A 14565-nucleotide genomic window follows, 5' to 3' on the forward strand; every position below is an offset into this window, starting at 1 on the left:
GTCTGTTGTGCTGCCCATCCCAGGTTTTTTTTCTGCATCTCTGTCCTGCTCCTCATCCTTCTTTGTTGGTCTCTGTCCTGCTCCTCCTTCCTCTTTCTGCTGCCTCTTTTCTTCTCTCCCTGTTGCTTCTTTCTCCGTATCCGTGTCAGGCTCCCTGTCCCCATCCTCTCACCACCCCATTCCTTGCCTCTTGTTTTCTCGCTACCCTCATACTGGCCAGCTGGCTGCCCCTTTTCTCCTGTCTTCTAGTGTCCTGCACCCTTCTCCTCATTTTTGGCAGTCTCCAGCTGTGCCCAGCAGCCCGTTGTTCCAGGAGCCGACTGACTGACTGACTGTTCCCTGCTGGCCTGAGGAGTGTGGCTCTGGGAACAAGCGCCCAGGTGTGCCAGGGGCAGGGGGAGCATTAGGGGCCCTGAGCCCCGGAGCAGACTCCCTTCTGGGACTTGTTATGTGCGTGACTGAATAAACACTTGCTGTCTGCTGGCTGCCTTTTGTGCTTCCTTTGCCCTAGGCGAGGGGCTGTGAGGGAGCCCAGGGGAGGGGTGATGATGCACTGTGGGGGTGGGGGGATGGCCTCCAGCTGTGGGCTGGAGCTGGAGGGACCCCAGGTGTGGGCAATGAGGCTGATGGCAGTGGCCCCTCCCTGTAAAGGGGTTGCTCCAGGTGGAGGGGTGGGTGCTGCTGTTGAAAGCAGGAGAGCCCTCAGAGGGGTTGGTGTAAACCAAGGAAGGAGCAGAGCAGTCACTGAGTGTTGCTGGGCTGTGGCTGCACCGAGGGAGAAGGTGAGTGGAGCTGTGCAATCAACTGGCAGCTCCTGGGGAAGGAGCTCATGGAGAGGATGGTGGTGTCTGCAGGGTGGCAATGGGGTGGCACAGAGCAACGGGGGGACACTGCTCGGTGTTGAAGCCGGTGGCGGGGGCACTGTGGGGCAGGCTGTCCAGGTCTGCGCCTGGTGGGGCTTCTGGGTGTATTGGTGGGGGTTGGGAGGGGTGAACAATGGTGTCCCTGCAGGGTCAGAAAGTAGGAAAAGCTGCCTCTCACAACATAGCAGGAGCTGTAGTCCTGGTGTATGGGGTTTCTGGTCAGCCACGTTGGTTCCCTGGGGCGTGCTGGGATGTGTGGTCTTCCAGCACTTGGCTTGCAGGTGGCCATGCTGTGTTTGCCAGCATGTGCCAGGAGCTGTAGGTTTTGCAGACTTGGCTGCCAGGCAGCTGCATTGCTCACGGGCGTGCATAGCACGGCATAGTCCTTGCTACCACTATGGCCCCTGTAACGCAGCACGAGGGATAGTTTTGTTACTGCTTTCATGTGGTTTCCTGCAGGCTTCTGGTTGCTCCCCAAAAAGCTTTGTGCCCATACCTCGAGAGTGCGAGCGCAGTGGTGCACCGCCCCACATCCAACGAACAGTACTGCCACTTGGCCGCTGCTCGTGTGGGGTGTGGTGCTCGCCTGTGCTCGCTCCTGCTGTCTGGCAAACGCAACATGGTACTGCATGTGGGTGACGCAGAGGTGCCCCCATGCCCCACACTGCCACCCACCAGTAACATCAATGTGATGCTCCAATGCCTGTGGGGTGGTGCGGCCACACTTGGTGCTGCCTCCTGGTAAGGAAATGCTGCCGCCACCCCACGTGCACGCTGTCGGTGGGTGCTCGGCGTGCAAAGTGCAGGACTGCAGTGCTAGCACTGCACGGGTGCGCAGCACTGCCAGAGCTGGCTTTCCTGCTGCCGCAGTATGATGACTTGCTGGGCGTGATTCCTGGTGGTGGGTGAGGGCCAAGGCCACCGCTGAGGCCACCAAGCCCCTTTGGCAGGTGTGGGGGCACCTCCTGCCTGCTGGCCACATGGCAGTGGTGGGACAGGAAGCTTCACACCACCTGCTGTGTCATGCCTCCACTCTGCTGGAGGTGATCTGGGCCGGCGGAGCCCCAGAGAGTTACCTGAGAGCTGGTAGAAAGGAAAAGGGGAAGAAGATGGGTGTCCCCGCCAGGGGTTGGTGCTGGGTGCCTCCCCAGCTTGCCAGAGCTCCCCTTGAGCTGGTACTGGCCTCACCCGCACCGTGCAGCTGGCCCCAGCTCTCGCACCTCCCCTGAAGCCTGTCCCATAGCCCCAGGTCACCCCCAAGCCCTGTGGGGATGGCAGCAAGCTGGCCCTTGGTGCATCTGCAGAAGCCCCTGTGGAAGGAGGGGCTCCGGCCAGGGGTGATCTATGGTAATAATGGTAGTCGCTTCATCTTTCCTTCTCCCAGAGGCCGCACTGAGGCTGTGCTTGCCTGTTCCTTCCCTGGGGATGCTGCTGACTGGACCCACCTCAGAACTGTGTGGGGTGTCTCTGCCTGGCCTTGTGCTCCTCTCAGCATAGAGGTGAAAAGGGACAGGCCCCTGGGATGTTTTCTGGATATGGACAGGAGCTGCCACAGCTGAAGCTGGAGAGGCCGGAGAAAGGGAATGAAGAAGAAAATCAAGGCCATCTGGGCAGCACCCGCCTCCCACTGCAGGAAGAGAGAACCTGCCTCTCTGGATGAGGAAGCAGCCCTCTTCATAGTCTGCAGCAAGCCAGACCGCCAACGTGCACCATAGGGTCTGTGTGCGTCACCCCAAGTGTGGTACGGCAGCGTAGTGCGTGAGCGAGTGAGGCTGCATGAATGGAAAGCTGTGTCTCATAAGAACTGAGACACACCCAGGTATTCTTTTAGGGGGAGGACAGCCAAGCGACTGGAGCTACAAAAGAGGAAGGGAGGAGAGAAGGAGAAAGAAGGCTCTGAACTGGCAAATTTTCCTGGCAGCACTGAGAGCGACGGCTGGGGTGAGTCGCAGACCCTCAGGGCCCTGTCGCCCCTCTTGTGCGTTTTGGGCTCTCCCCTGGCCCCCTCTCTATTCCACGCTGCTGTGATGTTTTTGCTTCCCTTTATCTCTACTCTCCTTCTTCTCTCCTGCTCCCACTCCCTCTTGTTGTGTCTTCTTCTAGCTCTCCCTTTTTCTTTTTCTCTAGATGCCTTTGTTCCTCTCCCTCTCCTTCCTTTTTTTCATCCTCCACCTCTCTCCTGTAGCCTAGTGCTGGTTTTTTCCTTTTCTAGTTCTTGGTCCTGATCGGCATTGGTCTGTTTTTGCCCACAACTTCTCTGGCCTGTTCCCTGGCGTTCTTTTCCTCTCCATGCCTGTCTGTGCCGCTCCATGTCTCTGAGTTGCTCTCTCTCCCTCCTCCCCTGGCATTCTGTATCCCTTTACCTTGGTCATTGATGCCCACCCCCCTTATTCTATATCTTGCTGTCCCTCTTTTCCTCCCTGTTTATCTCATCCTTTCTCTGACCCTTTGTGCTGCTCCCTGTCTCAATTATTTATTGCTTCATCTCTCTGTCCTGTTCTCTGTCTCTGTTCTTTGTCGTACTCCACCTCTCTGTCATTCTCTGTTGCTCTTTGCTCTCTAATCCAGCATCCTGCTCTGTGTCCCTCTGTCTTCCGCAGTGGTCTCCTGCTCTCTGGCTCCCTGTCCCTCACCTGTCTTCTAGATCTCTGTCTCTTATCTCTCTTCTTGATTCTCTAGTTTCCTATCTTGCACTGTCCTTTGTTTTTCTATCTCTCTGACTCTGTCCAGTCACTCTATCCATTTCTCTAATATTTCTTTCTCCATCTCTGCCTCACCCCCTTTCTGCTTTGTCTTAGTTCCTCCATCCTCTCCCTAACCATTTGAATGTGTATCTCCATATCATGGCTTGTCCCATCACTATATCCCCCTGTCAAGCTCCCTGTCCCATTAACTCTCACTATATCCCCCCTGTCAAGCTCCCTATCCCATTATTCCCCTCTGTCCTTCTCTCTGCCCCTTTTTCCTCATCCTGCAGCGTACCACAGTTTTCTTGTTGTCCCTCTCTTTGCCCTGATCTGTCTGTCTCTCTCTTACTCTATCAACCCTTCTGGCTTCTTCTCCATCTATTTCTCTCCTCTCCTCCCACCTTCCTTATTCCCCTCATTTAATTTCTCTCTCTTTCTGTCCTTTTTGCTCCCCTCTCATCACTTTCTCTCTATTTCCATCTCCCTTGCTCCCTGACCCTGTTTTTCTTCCACCATGCCCCAGCAGGACTCCTCATCCCTTTTATAGTGATTTCTCCATCTCGCTGTGCTTTGTTCTTTACTCCTATCCAGAACACGGTTCTGTTAGAAGTTAGGTAGCATGCGTGGTCTTGCTAGAAAAGAAGCGTAACCCCGTAGCATTTCATTTTTTCATAGGAAACTAAAGCACATCCTTTTGGATAATGATATTGTTATTGCATTTAGCTGATTGGTTAGTACAGTTAGTATTGGTTATTTAGCTGATAGCTTAGTACAATATCTGTCTTTTTCTATCTATACCACCTCAGAAAAGCTAATTTTAATTCCCTACCCAGTCACATCGCTGATGCAACAGATGTAGCGAGAGAGCAGATATTGTCATTTCCAGTAAGGGTTGCTTTCTTCAAACAGCACTTTCCATTCAGTAAACTTAAGGCAGGTGAGAAAACTTGCTTCTGCTCCCCTGGCTGCTTTTGTGCCTTCTGGTGGTTCAGCCCTCCCCTTTCCCAGGTGATTGTGGTCAGGGTGGTGGGTGGGGCCCGGGGTATATAAACCACAGCCTCTCCTCAGGGTGGTCATTCTGCTCTTGGGCCTCTCTGAGGTCAGTGCTCTAGTGGTCCTTGTGTAAATAGCAGCTTTTGAGCTGTCAAAGCTCTTTAGGCAGGTGTGTTTTGATAACCACAGAAATAGAGCTACCCAAGGTAAGAGTTTCAGGATCAGTCAAGGTTCAGCAGCATATATAAGAGGAGGTGCAGTGGCACATAGTGATTTATTTTCAGGTAAGTAATTTTGTATTAAGTGGTGGTGGGTGTGTGTGTTTAAGATGGCTTAATAGCATGTGTGTTGTATTTTCCTGGCTTTTATAACTTTATTGAAGATGGGAGCTTGTTTTTTTCCCTAGTATTGCTGTACACATTGTAAGTTGTTGATATCATCTGTCTAAATAGGACCAAAGATGAGATAATGTAGCAAGGGTTAGAATGAGCATCTTGTGTGCATTTGTACATGGAATTTTAGCATTTCTCAGAAAAGGGGCAGGGATGTAAGGCGCAGGGTCTTTCAGGGTACAGGATGGCTCATTGCCTTTCCTAATTCCCTGCAGAGAACCATGTTGTTTTGCAGGTGCTGTGTAGGCAGCCTTTGGAATAGAATGAGCATTTGAAATGAGCTGGGGTAGTAGAGAGGAGGAGCATGGCCCCAGTGTTTTCACACAAGCACAACTACGATGTTTTGTCTTTTGATGTCATAGGTGCCACAAGCGATGATCGCCGTAGTGTCCAACACCGAAACCGGTACGGAGCAGGTGAGCAGAAAGTCTGATGCTTTTGAGGAGGAGCGTGTTGCAGAAGAGGGCTGTGTCAGCCAACACGGTGCTGACTCCTGGTGCTGTTTTTGTGCAGATGATGAAGAGGAACTGTGGCAACTGAGGCATGGACTCCCGAAGAAATCCAGAGAGAAGAAGAGAGAGAAAGAGAGAGTTTACTGTTACAATGATACATGCTTATGCTCTCGGATGCTGTCGGTAAAGCTCTTACTTCATAGTTAACAAATCAGCAATTAGACAGCTATCAACCTTTTCTCCTATCAGCATAAGACCACTCGAACACGCGCTGTGCCGACCAATCACCCTCTCGTTCACGTGCTGTTCTTGCGGTAGCATCTTCTCACAGTCCAGTACTTTTCCACAGTTTAGTGTTTTCCCTGCCACCTTGGCATAACTCAACAGTCTCTTATCTTTCATCCAAGGCCTGTTTTTCATCAAAGCCTAGCACTTTCTCAGAGGCTGTGCAAGGCTGGCAGGCCAATGCCTCCCACAAGGAACCTGGTGTCCATAGGAATATCCAGGTTAGCTGATGTGGTTGTTGTGGAAAAATGGCTTCAGACTCCCAGCCCCCAGATAAGTTGAGGGACAGGTGTTTGGGAGAGGTCTCTGGGGTGAGCCCAAGGTTGGGAATTGCAGGGAGGAGTTTTCAAGTTAGCGTAGGTGAGAGGACTGTCCAGGAACAGTGCCTTTTGGGCAGGGAAAAGGAGCAGGTGACCTTTCTGCACAAGACTGCCATGTGTCGGGCAGGGCAGTTCCAGCCTATGGCTGTGTTGTTGTGTAGTTCATGTTTTCCGTTTTATGTGTGCTAGAGCTTCCTTGGGTCACGATATCCTCGTCACTCTTTGCGCTGAAGTAGCACAGCGTGTGCTTCAGGCACCATCCCTCGGGTCTTGAATGCCTGTAGTCATTGACACAGTGCCGGTCGGGTGCTTTTTTTTTATTTCATTACAAGCCTAAAGTGTGGATAAGTCTTGGAAGTTTCAGGTTGGTCTGCTTTTGCGGCATTGTTCCAGACTGCGTTAACATCTCTGGTCTCGAGCAGTCCATTTTTGTAAAGACGTTTCCTGGGAGTTTTACCCTGCAATCCTTACATGCTTAGGTCTTGAAGTAAGGTGTCTTGCACCTGCCTCATCCCAGTTGCTCCCATCTGTTTTTTGTCTCAGGTCACAGCGTTTGGCACTTCTCAGCCTGCCATGGATTATTCTTCATGGGCTCCCAGGTCTTCTCATATGGCACATTCTCTGGCTGAGGGGGTCATTCTTAGAGAGCTTGTTTTAATGTCTCTGTCACAGCATTTGTCTTGTATGTGTGCAGTGTTGGTATGTGCCTGTTTATGTATGGGTTGGAGCTGTTCTGCCTGGGGGCACAGCAGTGATAACAGGGTGGGAGGCTGGAGGGAAGTGGAGGCCACAAAAAGTGGCGGCTGAAAGGGGGTGGGAGGCCATAAAGGGGTGGGAGGCTGGAAAGAAGTAGAGGCCAGAAAAAATTGGAAGCTGAAAAAGGGGTGGGAGGCTAAAAAGGAGAGGGAGAGCGGTGAATAGTAGAGGCCAGAAAAAATTAGATGCCGAAAAGGGGTGTGAGGACAAAAAGGGTGGGGAGGCCATAAAAGGGGGGGAGGCTGGAGAGAAGTAGAGGCCAAAAATGAGTGGGAGGCCAAAAAAGGGTGGGAGGCTGGAGAGAAGTAGACGCCAAAAAATTGGAGGCTGAAAAGGGGTGGGAAGCCAAAAAAGGGTGGGAGGGGGAGAGAAATACAGGCCAGAAAAAATTGGAGACCAAAAAAGGGTGTGAGGCCAAAAACTGGTGGGAGGCCAAAAAAAGTGTGGGAGGCTGGAGAGAAGTAGATGCTAGAAAAATTGGAGGCCAAAATGGGGTGGGAGGCTAAAAAGGTGTAGGAGACTGGAGAGAATTAGAGGCTAGAAAAAATTAGAAGCCGAAAAGGGGTGGGAGGCCAAAAAGAGGTGGGAGGCTGGAGAGAAGTAGAGGCCAGAAAAAATTGGAGGCCGAAATGGGGTGGGAGGCCAAAAAGGTGTAGGAGACTGGAAGGACTTAGAGGCTAGAAAAAATTAGAAGCCTAAAAGGGGTGGGAGGCCAAAAAGTTGTGGGAGGCTGGAGAGAAGTAGTGGCTAGAAAAAATTGGAGGCCAAAAAGGGGTGGGAGGCCAAAAAAGGGGTGGGAGGCTGGAGAGAATTTGAGGCCAGAAAAAACTTGGAGGCCAAAAGTGAGTGGGGGGGGCAAAAAAGTGTGGGAGGCCGGGAAGGGGTGGGAGGCCAAAAAGTTGTGGGAGGCTGGAGTGAAGTAGAGGCAGAAAAAATTGGAGGCCGAAATGAGGTGGGAGGCCAAAAAGGTTTGGGTGTCCAAAAAAGGTTGGGAGACTGGAGAGAAGAAAAGGCTAGAAAAAAATTGGAGGCCGAAAATGAGTGGGAGGCCAAGAAGGGGTGGGAGGCCAAAAAGTTGTGGGAGGCTGGAGAGAAGTAGAGGCCAGAAAAAATTGGAGGCCAAAATGGGGTGGGAGGCCAAAAAGGGGTGGGAGGCTGGAGAGAAGTAGAGGCAAGAAAAAATTGGAGGCCGAAATGGGGTGGGAGGCCAAAAAGGGGTGGGAGGCTGGAGAGAATTAGTGGCTAGAAAAAATTGGAGGCAAAAAAGGGCTGGGAGACCAAAAAAGGGTGGGAGGCTTCAGAGAAGTAGATGCCAGAAAAAACTTGGAGGCCAAAAGTGAGTGCGGGGCAAAAAGGTGTGGGAGGCTAGGAAGGGGTGGGAGGCCAAAAAGTTGTGGGAGGCTGGAGAGAAGTAGAGGCTAGAAAAAATTGGAGGCCAAAAAGGGGTGGGAGGCCAAAAAGGGGTGGGAGGCTGGAGAGAATTTGAGGCCAGAAAAAACTTGCAGACCAAAAGTGAGTGGGGGGGGGGCAAAAAGGTGTGGGAGGCCGGGAAGGGGTGGGAGGCCAAAAAGTTGTGGGAGGCTGGAGAGAAGTAGAGGCTAGAAAAAATTTGAGGCCGAAAAGGGGTGGGAGGCCAAAAAGGGGTGGGAGGCTGGAGAGAAGTAGAGGCCAGAAAAAATTGGAGGCCGAAATGGGGTGGGAGGCCAAAAAGGTGTAGGAGGCTGGAGAGAATTAGAGGCTAGAAAAAATTGGAGGCCGAAAAGCAGTGGGAGGCCGAAATGGGGTGGGAGGCCAAAAAGGTTTGGGTGTCCAAAAAAGGTTGGGAGACTGGAGAGAAGAAAAGGCTAGAAAAAAATTGGAGGCCGAAAATGAGTGGGAGGCCAAGAAGGGGTGGGAGGCCAAAAAGTTGTGGGAGGCTGGAGAGAAGTAGAGGCCAGAAAAAATTGGAGGCCAAAATGGGGTGGGAGGCCAAAAAGGGGTGGGAGGCTGGAGAGAAGTAGAGGCAAGAAAAAATTGGAGGCCGAAATGGGGTGGGAGGCCAAAAAGGGGTGGGAGGCTGGAGAGAATTAGTGGCTAGAAAAAATTGGAGGCAAAAAAGGGCTGGGAGACCAAAAAAGGGTGGGAGGCTTCAGAGAAGTAGACGCCAGAAAAAACTTGGAGGCCAAAAGTGAGTGCGGGGCAAAAAGGTGTGGGAGGCTAGGAAGGGGTGGGAGGCCAAAAAGTTGTGGGAGGCTGGAGAGAAGTAGAGGCTAGAAAAAATTGGAGGCCAAAAAGGGGTGGGAGGCCAAAAAGGGGTGGGAGGCTGGAGAGAATTTGAGGCCAGAAAAAACTTGCAGACCAAAAGTGAGTGGGGGGGGGGGGCAAAAAGGTGTGGGAGGCCGGGAAGGGGTGGGAGGCCAAGAAGTTGTGGGAGGCTGGAGAGAAGTAGAGGCTAGAAAAAATTGGAGGCCGAAAAGGGGTGGGAGGCCAAAAAGGGGTGGGAGGCTGGAGAGAAGTAGAGGCCAGAAAAAATTGGAGGCCGAAAAGCGGTGGGAGGCCAAAATGGGGTGGGAGGCCAAAAAGGTTTGGGTGTCCAAAAAAGGTTGGGAGACTGGAGAGAAGAAAAGGCTAGAAAAAAATTGGAGGCCGAAAATGAGTGGGAGGCCAAGAAGGGGTGGGTGGCCAAAAAGTTGTGGGAGGCTGGAGAGAAGTAGAGGCCAGAAAAAATTGGAGGCCAAAATGGGGTGGGAGGCCAAAAAGGGGTGGGAGGCTGGAGAGAAGTAGAGGCCAGAAAAAATTGGAGGCCGAAATGGGGTGGGAGGCCAAAAAGGTGTAGGAGACTGGAAGGAATTAGAGGCTAGAAAAAATTAGAAGCCTAAAAGGGGTGGGAGGCCAAAAAGTTGTGGGAGTCTGGAGAGAAGTAGAGGCTAGAAAAAATTGGAGGCCGAAATGAGGTGGGAGGCCAAAAAGGTTTGGGTGTCCAAAAAAGGTTGGGAGACTGGAGAGAAGAAAAGGCTAGAAAAAAATTGGAGGCCGAAAATGAGTGGGAGGCCAAAAAGGAGTGGGAGGCTGGAGAGAAGTAGAGGCTAGAAAAAATTGGAGGCCGAAAAGGGGTGGGAGGCCAAAAAGGGGTGGGAGGCTGGAGAGAAGTAGAGGCCAGAAAAAATTGGAGGCCGAAATGGGGTGGGAGGCCAAAAAGGTGTAGGAGGCTGGAGAGAATTAGAGGCTAGGAAAAATTGGAGGCCAAAAAGGGGTGGGAGGCCAAAAAAGGGGTGGGAGGCTGGAGAGAATTTGAGGCCAGAAAAAACTTGGAGGCCAAAAGTGAGTGGGGGGCAAAAAGGTGTGGGAGGCGAAAAAGGGGTGGGTGTCCAAAAAAGGTTGGGAGGCTGGAGAGAAGAAAGGCTAGAAAAAAAATTGGAGGCCGAAAATGAGTGGGAGGCCAAGAAGGGGTGGTAGGCCAAAAAGTTGTGGGAGGCTGGAGAGAAGTAGAGGCCATAAAAAATTGGAGGCCGAAATGGGGTGGGAGGCCAAAAAGGTGTAGGAGACTGGAAGGAATTAGAGGCTAGAAAAAATTAGAAGCCTAAAAGGGGTGGGAGGCCAAAAAGTTGTGGGAGGCTGGAGAGAAGTAGTGGCTAGAAAAAATTGGAGGCCGAAATGAGGTGGGAGGCCAAAAAAGGGGTGGGAGGCTGGAGAGAATTTGAGGCCAGAAAAAGCTTGGATGCCAAAAGTGAGTGGGGGGGGCAAAAAGGTGTGGGAGGCCGGGAAGGGGTGGGAGGCCAAAAAGTTGTGGGAGGCTGGAGTGAAGTAGAGGCTAGAAAAAATTGGAGGCCGAAAAGCGGTGGGAGGCCAAAAAGGGGTGGGAGGCCAAAAAAGGGTGGGAGGCTGGAGTGAAGTAGAGGCTAGAAAAAATTGGAGGCCGAAATGGGGTGGGAGGCCAAAAAGGTTTGGGTGTCCAAAAAAGGTTGGGAGACTGGAGAGAAGAAAAGGCTAGAAAAAAATTGGAGGCCGAAAATGAGTGGGAGGCCAAGAAGGGGTGGGAGGCCAAAAAGTTGTGGGAGGCTGGAGAGAAGTAGAGGCCAGAAAAAATTGGAGGCCAAAATGGGGTGGGAGGCCAAAAAGGGGTGGGAGGCTGGAGAGAAGTAGAGGCAAGAAAAAATTGGAGGCCGAAAAGGGGTGGGAGGCCAAAAAGGGGTGGGAGGCTGGAGAGAATTAGTGGCTAGAAAAAATTGGAGGCGAAAAAGGGCTGGGAGACCAAAAAAGGGTGGGAGGCTTGAGAGAAGTAGACGCCAGAAAAAACTTGGAGGCCAAAAGTGAGTGCGGCGCAAAAAGGTGTGGGAGGCTAGGAAGGGGTGGGAGGCCAAAAAGTTGTGGGAGGCTGGAGAGAAGTAGAGGCTAGAAAAAATTGGAGGCCGAAAAGGGGTGGGAGGCCAAAAAGGGGTGGGAGGCTGGAGAGAAGTAGAGGCCAGAAAAAATTGGAGGCCGAAATGGGGTGGGAGGCCAAAAAGGTGTAGGAGGCTGGAGAGAATTAGAGGCTAGGAAAAATTGGAGGCCAAAAAGGGGTGGGAGGCCAAAAAAGGGGTGGGAGGCTGGAGAGAATTTGAGGCCAGAAAAAACTTGGAGGCCAAAAGTGAGTGGGGGGGCAAAAAGGTGTGGGAGGCGAAAAAGGGGTGGGTGTCCAAAAAAGGTTGGGAGGCTGGAGAGAAGAAAGGCTAGAAAAAAAATTGGAGGCCGAAAATGAGTGGGAGGCCAAGAAGGGGTGGTAGGCCAAAAAGTTGTGGGAGGCTGGAGAGAAGTAGAGGCCATAAAAAATTGGAGGCCGAAATGGGGTGGGAGGCCAAAAAGGTGTAGGAGACTGGAAGGAATTAGAGGCTAGAAAAAATTAGAAGCCTAAAAGGGGTGGGAGGCCAAAAAGTTGTGGGAGGCTGGAGAGAAGTAGTGGCTAGAAAAAATTGGAGGCCGAAATGAGGTGGGAGGCCAAAAAAGGGGTGGGAGGCTGGAGAGAATTTGAGGCCAGAAAAAGCTTGGAGGCCAAAAGTGAGTGCGGGGCAAAAAGGTGTGGGAGGCTAGGAAGGGGTGGGAGGCCAAAAAGTTGTGGGAGGCTGGAGAGAAGTAGAGGCTAGAAAAAATTTGAGGCCAAAAAGCGGTGGGAGGCCAAAAAGGTTTGGGTGTCCAAAAAAGGTTGGGAGACTGGAGAGAAGAAAAGGCTAGAAAAAAATTGGAGGCCGAAAATGAGTGGGAGGCCAAGAAGGGGTGGGAGGCCAAAAAGTTGTGGGAGGCTGGAGAGAAGTAGAGGCTAGAAAAAATTGGAGGCCAAAAAGGGGTGGGAGGCCAAAAAGGGGTGGGAGGCTGGAGAGAAGTAGAGGCAAGAAAAAACTTGCAGACCAAAAGTGAGTGGGGGGGGCAAAAAGGTGTGGGAGGCCGGGAAGGGGTGGGAGGCCAAAAAGTTGTGGGAGGCTGGAGAGAAGTAGAGGCTAGAAAAAATTGGAGGCCGAAAAGGGGTGGGAGGCCAAAAAGGGGTGGGAGGCTGGAGAGAAGTAGAGGCCAGAAAAAATTGGAGGCCGAAATGGGGTGGGAGGCCAAAAAGGTGTAGGAGGCTGGAGAGAATTAGAGGCTAGAAAAAATTGGAGGCCGAAAAGCAGTGGGAGGCCGAAATGGGGTGGGAGGCCAAAAAGGTTTGGGTGTCCAAAAAAGGTTGGGAGACTGGAGAGAAGAAAAGGCTAGAAAAAAATTGGAGGCCGAAAATGAGTGGGAGGCCAAGAAGGGGTGGGAGGCCAAAAAGTTGTGGGAGGCTGGAGAGAAGTAGAGGCCAGAAAAAATTGGAGGCCAAAATGGGGTGGGAGGCCAAAAAGGGGTGGGAGGCTGGAGAGAAGTAGAGGCCAGAAAAAATTGGAGGCCGAAATGGGGTGGGAGGCCAAAAAGGGGTGGGAGGCTGGAGAGAATTAGTGGCTAGAAAAAATTGGAGGCGAAAAAGGGCTGGGAGGCCAAAAAAGGGTGGGAGGCTTGAGAGAAGTAGACGCCAGAAAAAACTTGGAGGCCAAAAGTGAGTGCGGGGCAAAAAGGTGTGGGAGGCTAGGAAGGGGTGGGAGGCCAAAAAGTTGTGGGAGGCTGGAGAGAAGTAGAGGCTAGAAAAAATTGGAGGCCAAAAAGGGGTGGGAGGCCAAAAAGGGGTGGGAGGCTGGAGAGAATTTGAGGCCAGAAAAAACTTGCAGACCAAAAGTGAGTGGGGGGGGGGCAAAAAGGTGTGGGAGGCCGGGAAGGGGTGGGAGGCCGGAAAGTTGTGGGAGGCTGGAGAGAAGTAGAGGCTAGAAAAAATTTGAGGCCGAAAAGGGGTGGGAGGCCAAAAAGGGGTGGGAGGCTGGAGAGAAGTAGAGGCTAGAAAAAATTGGAGGCCGAAAAGCGGTGGGAGGCCAAAAAGGGGTGGGAGGCCAAAAAAGGGTGGGAGGCTGGAGTGAAGTAGAGGCTAGAAAAAATTGGAGGCCGAAATGGGGTGGGAGGCCAAAAAGGTTTGGGTGTCCAAAAAAGGTTGGGAGACTGGAGAGAAGAAAAGGCTAGAAAAAAATTGGAGGCCGAAAATGAGTGGGAGGCCAAGAAGGGGTGGGAGGCCAAGAAGGGGTGGGAGGCTGGAGAGAAGTAGAGGCCAGAAAAAATTGGAGGCCAAAATGGGGTGGGAGGCCAAAAAGGGGTGGGAGGCTGGAGAGAAGTAGAGGCAAGAAAAAATTGGAGGCCGAAAAGGGGTGGGAGGCCAAAAAGGGGTGGGAGGCTGGAGAGAATTAGTGGCTAGAAAAAATTGGAGGCGAAAAAGGGCTGGGAGACCAAAAAAGGGTGGTAGGCTTGAGAGAAGTAGACGCCAGAAAAAACTTGGAGGCCAAAAGTGAGTGCGGGGCAAAAAGGTGTGGGAGGCTAGGAAGGGGTGGGAGGCCAAAAAGTTGTGGGAGGCTGGAGAGAAGTAGAGGCTAGAAAAAATTGGAGGCCAAAAAGGGGTGGGAGGCCAAAAAGGGGTGGGAGGCTGGAGAGAATTTGAGGCCAGAAAAAACTTGCAGACCAAAAGTGAGTGGGGGGGGCAAAAAGGTGTGGGAGGCCAGGAAGGGGTGGGAGGCCAAAAAGTTGTGGGAGGCTGGAGAGAAGTAGAGGCTAGAAAAAATTGGAGGCCGAAAAGGGGTGGGAGGCCAAAAAGAGGTGGGAGGCTGGAGAGAAGTAGAGGCTAGAAAAAATTGGAGGCTGAAAAGCGGTGGGAGGCCAAAAAGGGGTGGGAGGCCAAAAAAGGGTGGGAGGCTGGAGTGAAGTAGAGGCTAGAAAAAATTGGAGGCCGAAATGGGGTGGGAGGCCAAAAAGGTTTGGGTGTCCAAAAAAGGTTGGGAGACTGGAGAGAAGAAAAGGCTAGAAAAAAATTGGAGGCCGAAAATGAGTGGGAGGCCAAGAAGGGGTGGGAGGCCAAAAAGTTGTGGGAGGCTGGAGAGAAGTAGTGGCTAGAAAAAATTGGAGGCCGAAATGAGGTGGGAGGCCAAAAAAGGGGTGGGAGGCTGGAGAGAATTTGAGGCCAGAAAAAGCTTGGAGGCCAAAAGTGAGTGGGGGGGGCAAAAAGGTGTGGGAGGCCGGGAAGGGGTGGGAGGCCAAAAAGTTGTGGGAGGCTGGAGTGAAGTAGAGGCTAGAAAAAATTGGAGGCCGAAAAGCGGTGGGAGGCCAAAAAGGTTTGGGTGTCCAAAAAAGGTTGGGAGACTGGAGAGAAGAAAAGGCTAGAAAAAAATTGGAGGCCGAAAATGAGTGGGAGGCCAAGAAGGGGTGGGAGGCCAAAAAGTTGTGGGAGGCTGGAGAGAAGTAGAGGCCAGAAAAAATTGGAG

The sequence above is a fragment of the Strix aluco genome, chromosome 19 (genome assembly GCF_031877795.1).
Source record: "Strix aluco isolate bStrAlu1 chromosome 19, bStrAlu1.hap1, whole genome shotgun sequence".
In the NCBI taxonomy this organism is placed as follows: domain Eukaryota; kingdom Metazoa; phylum Chordata; class Aves; order Strigiformes; family Strigidae; genus Strix; species Strix aluco.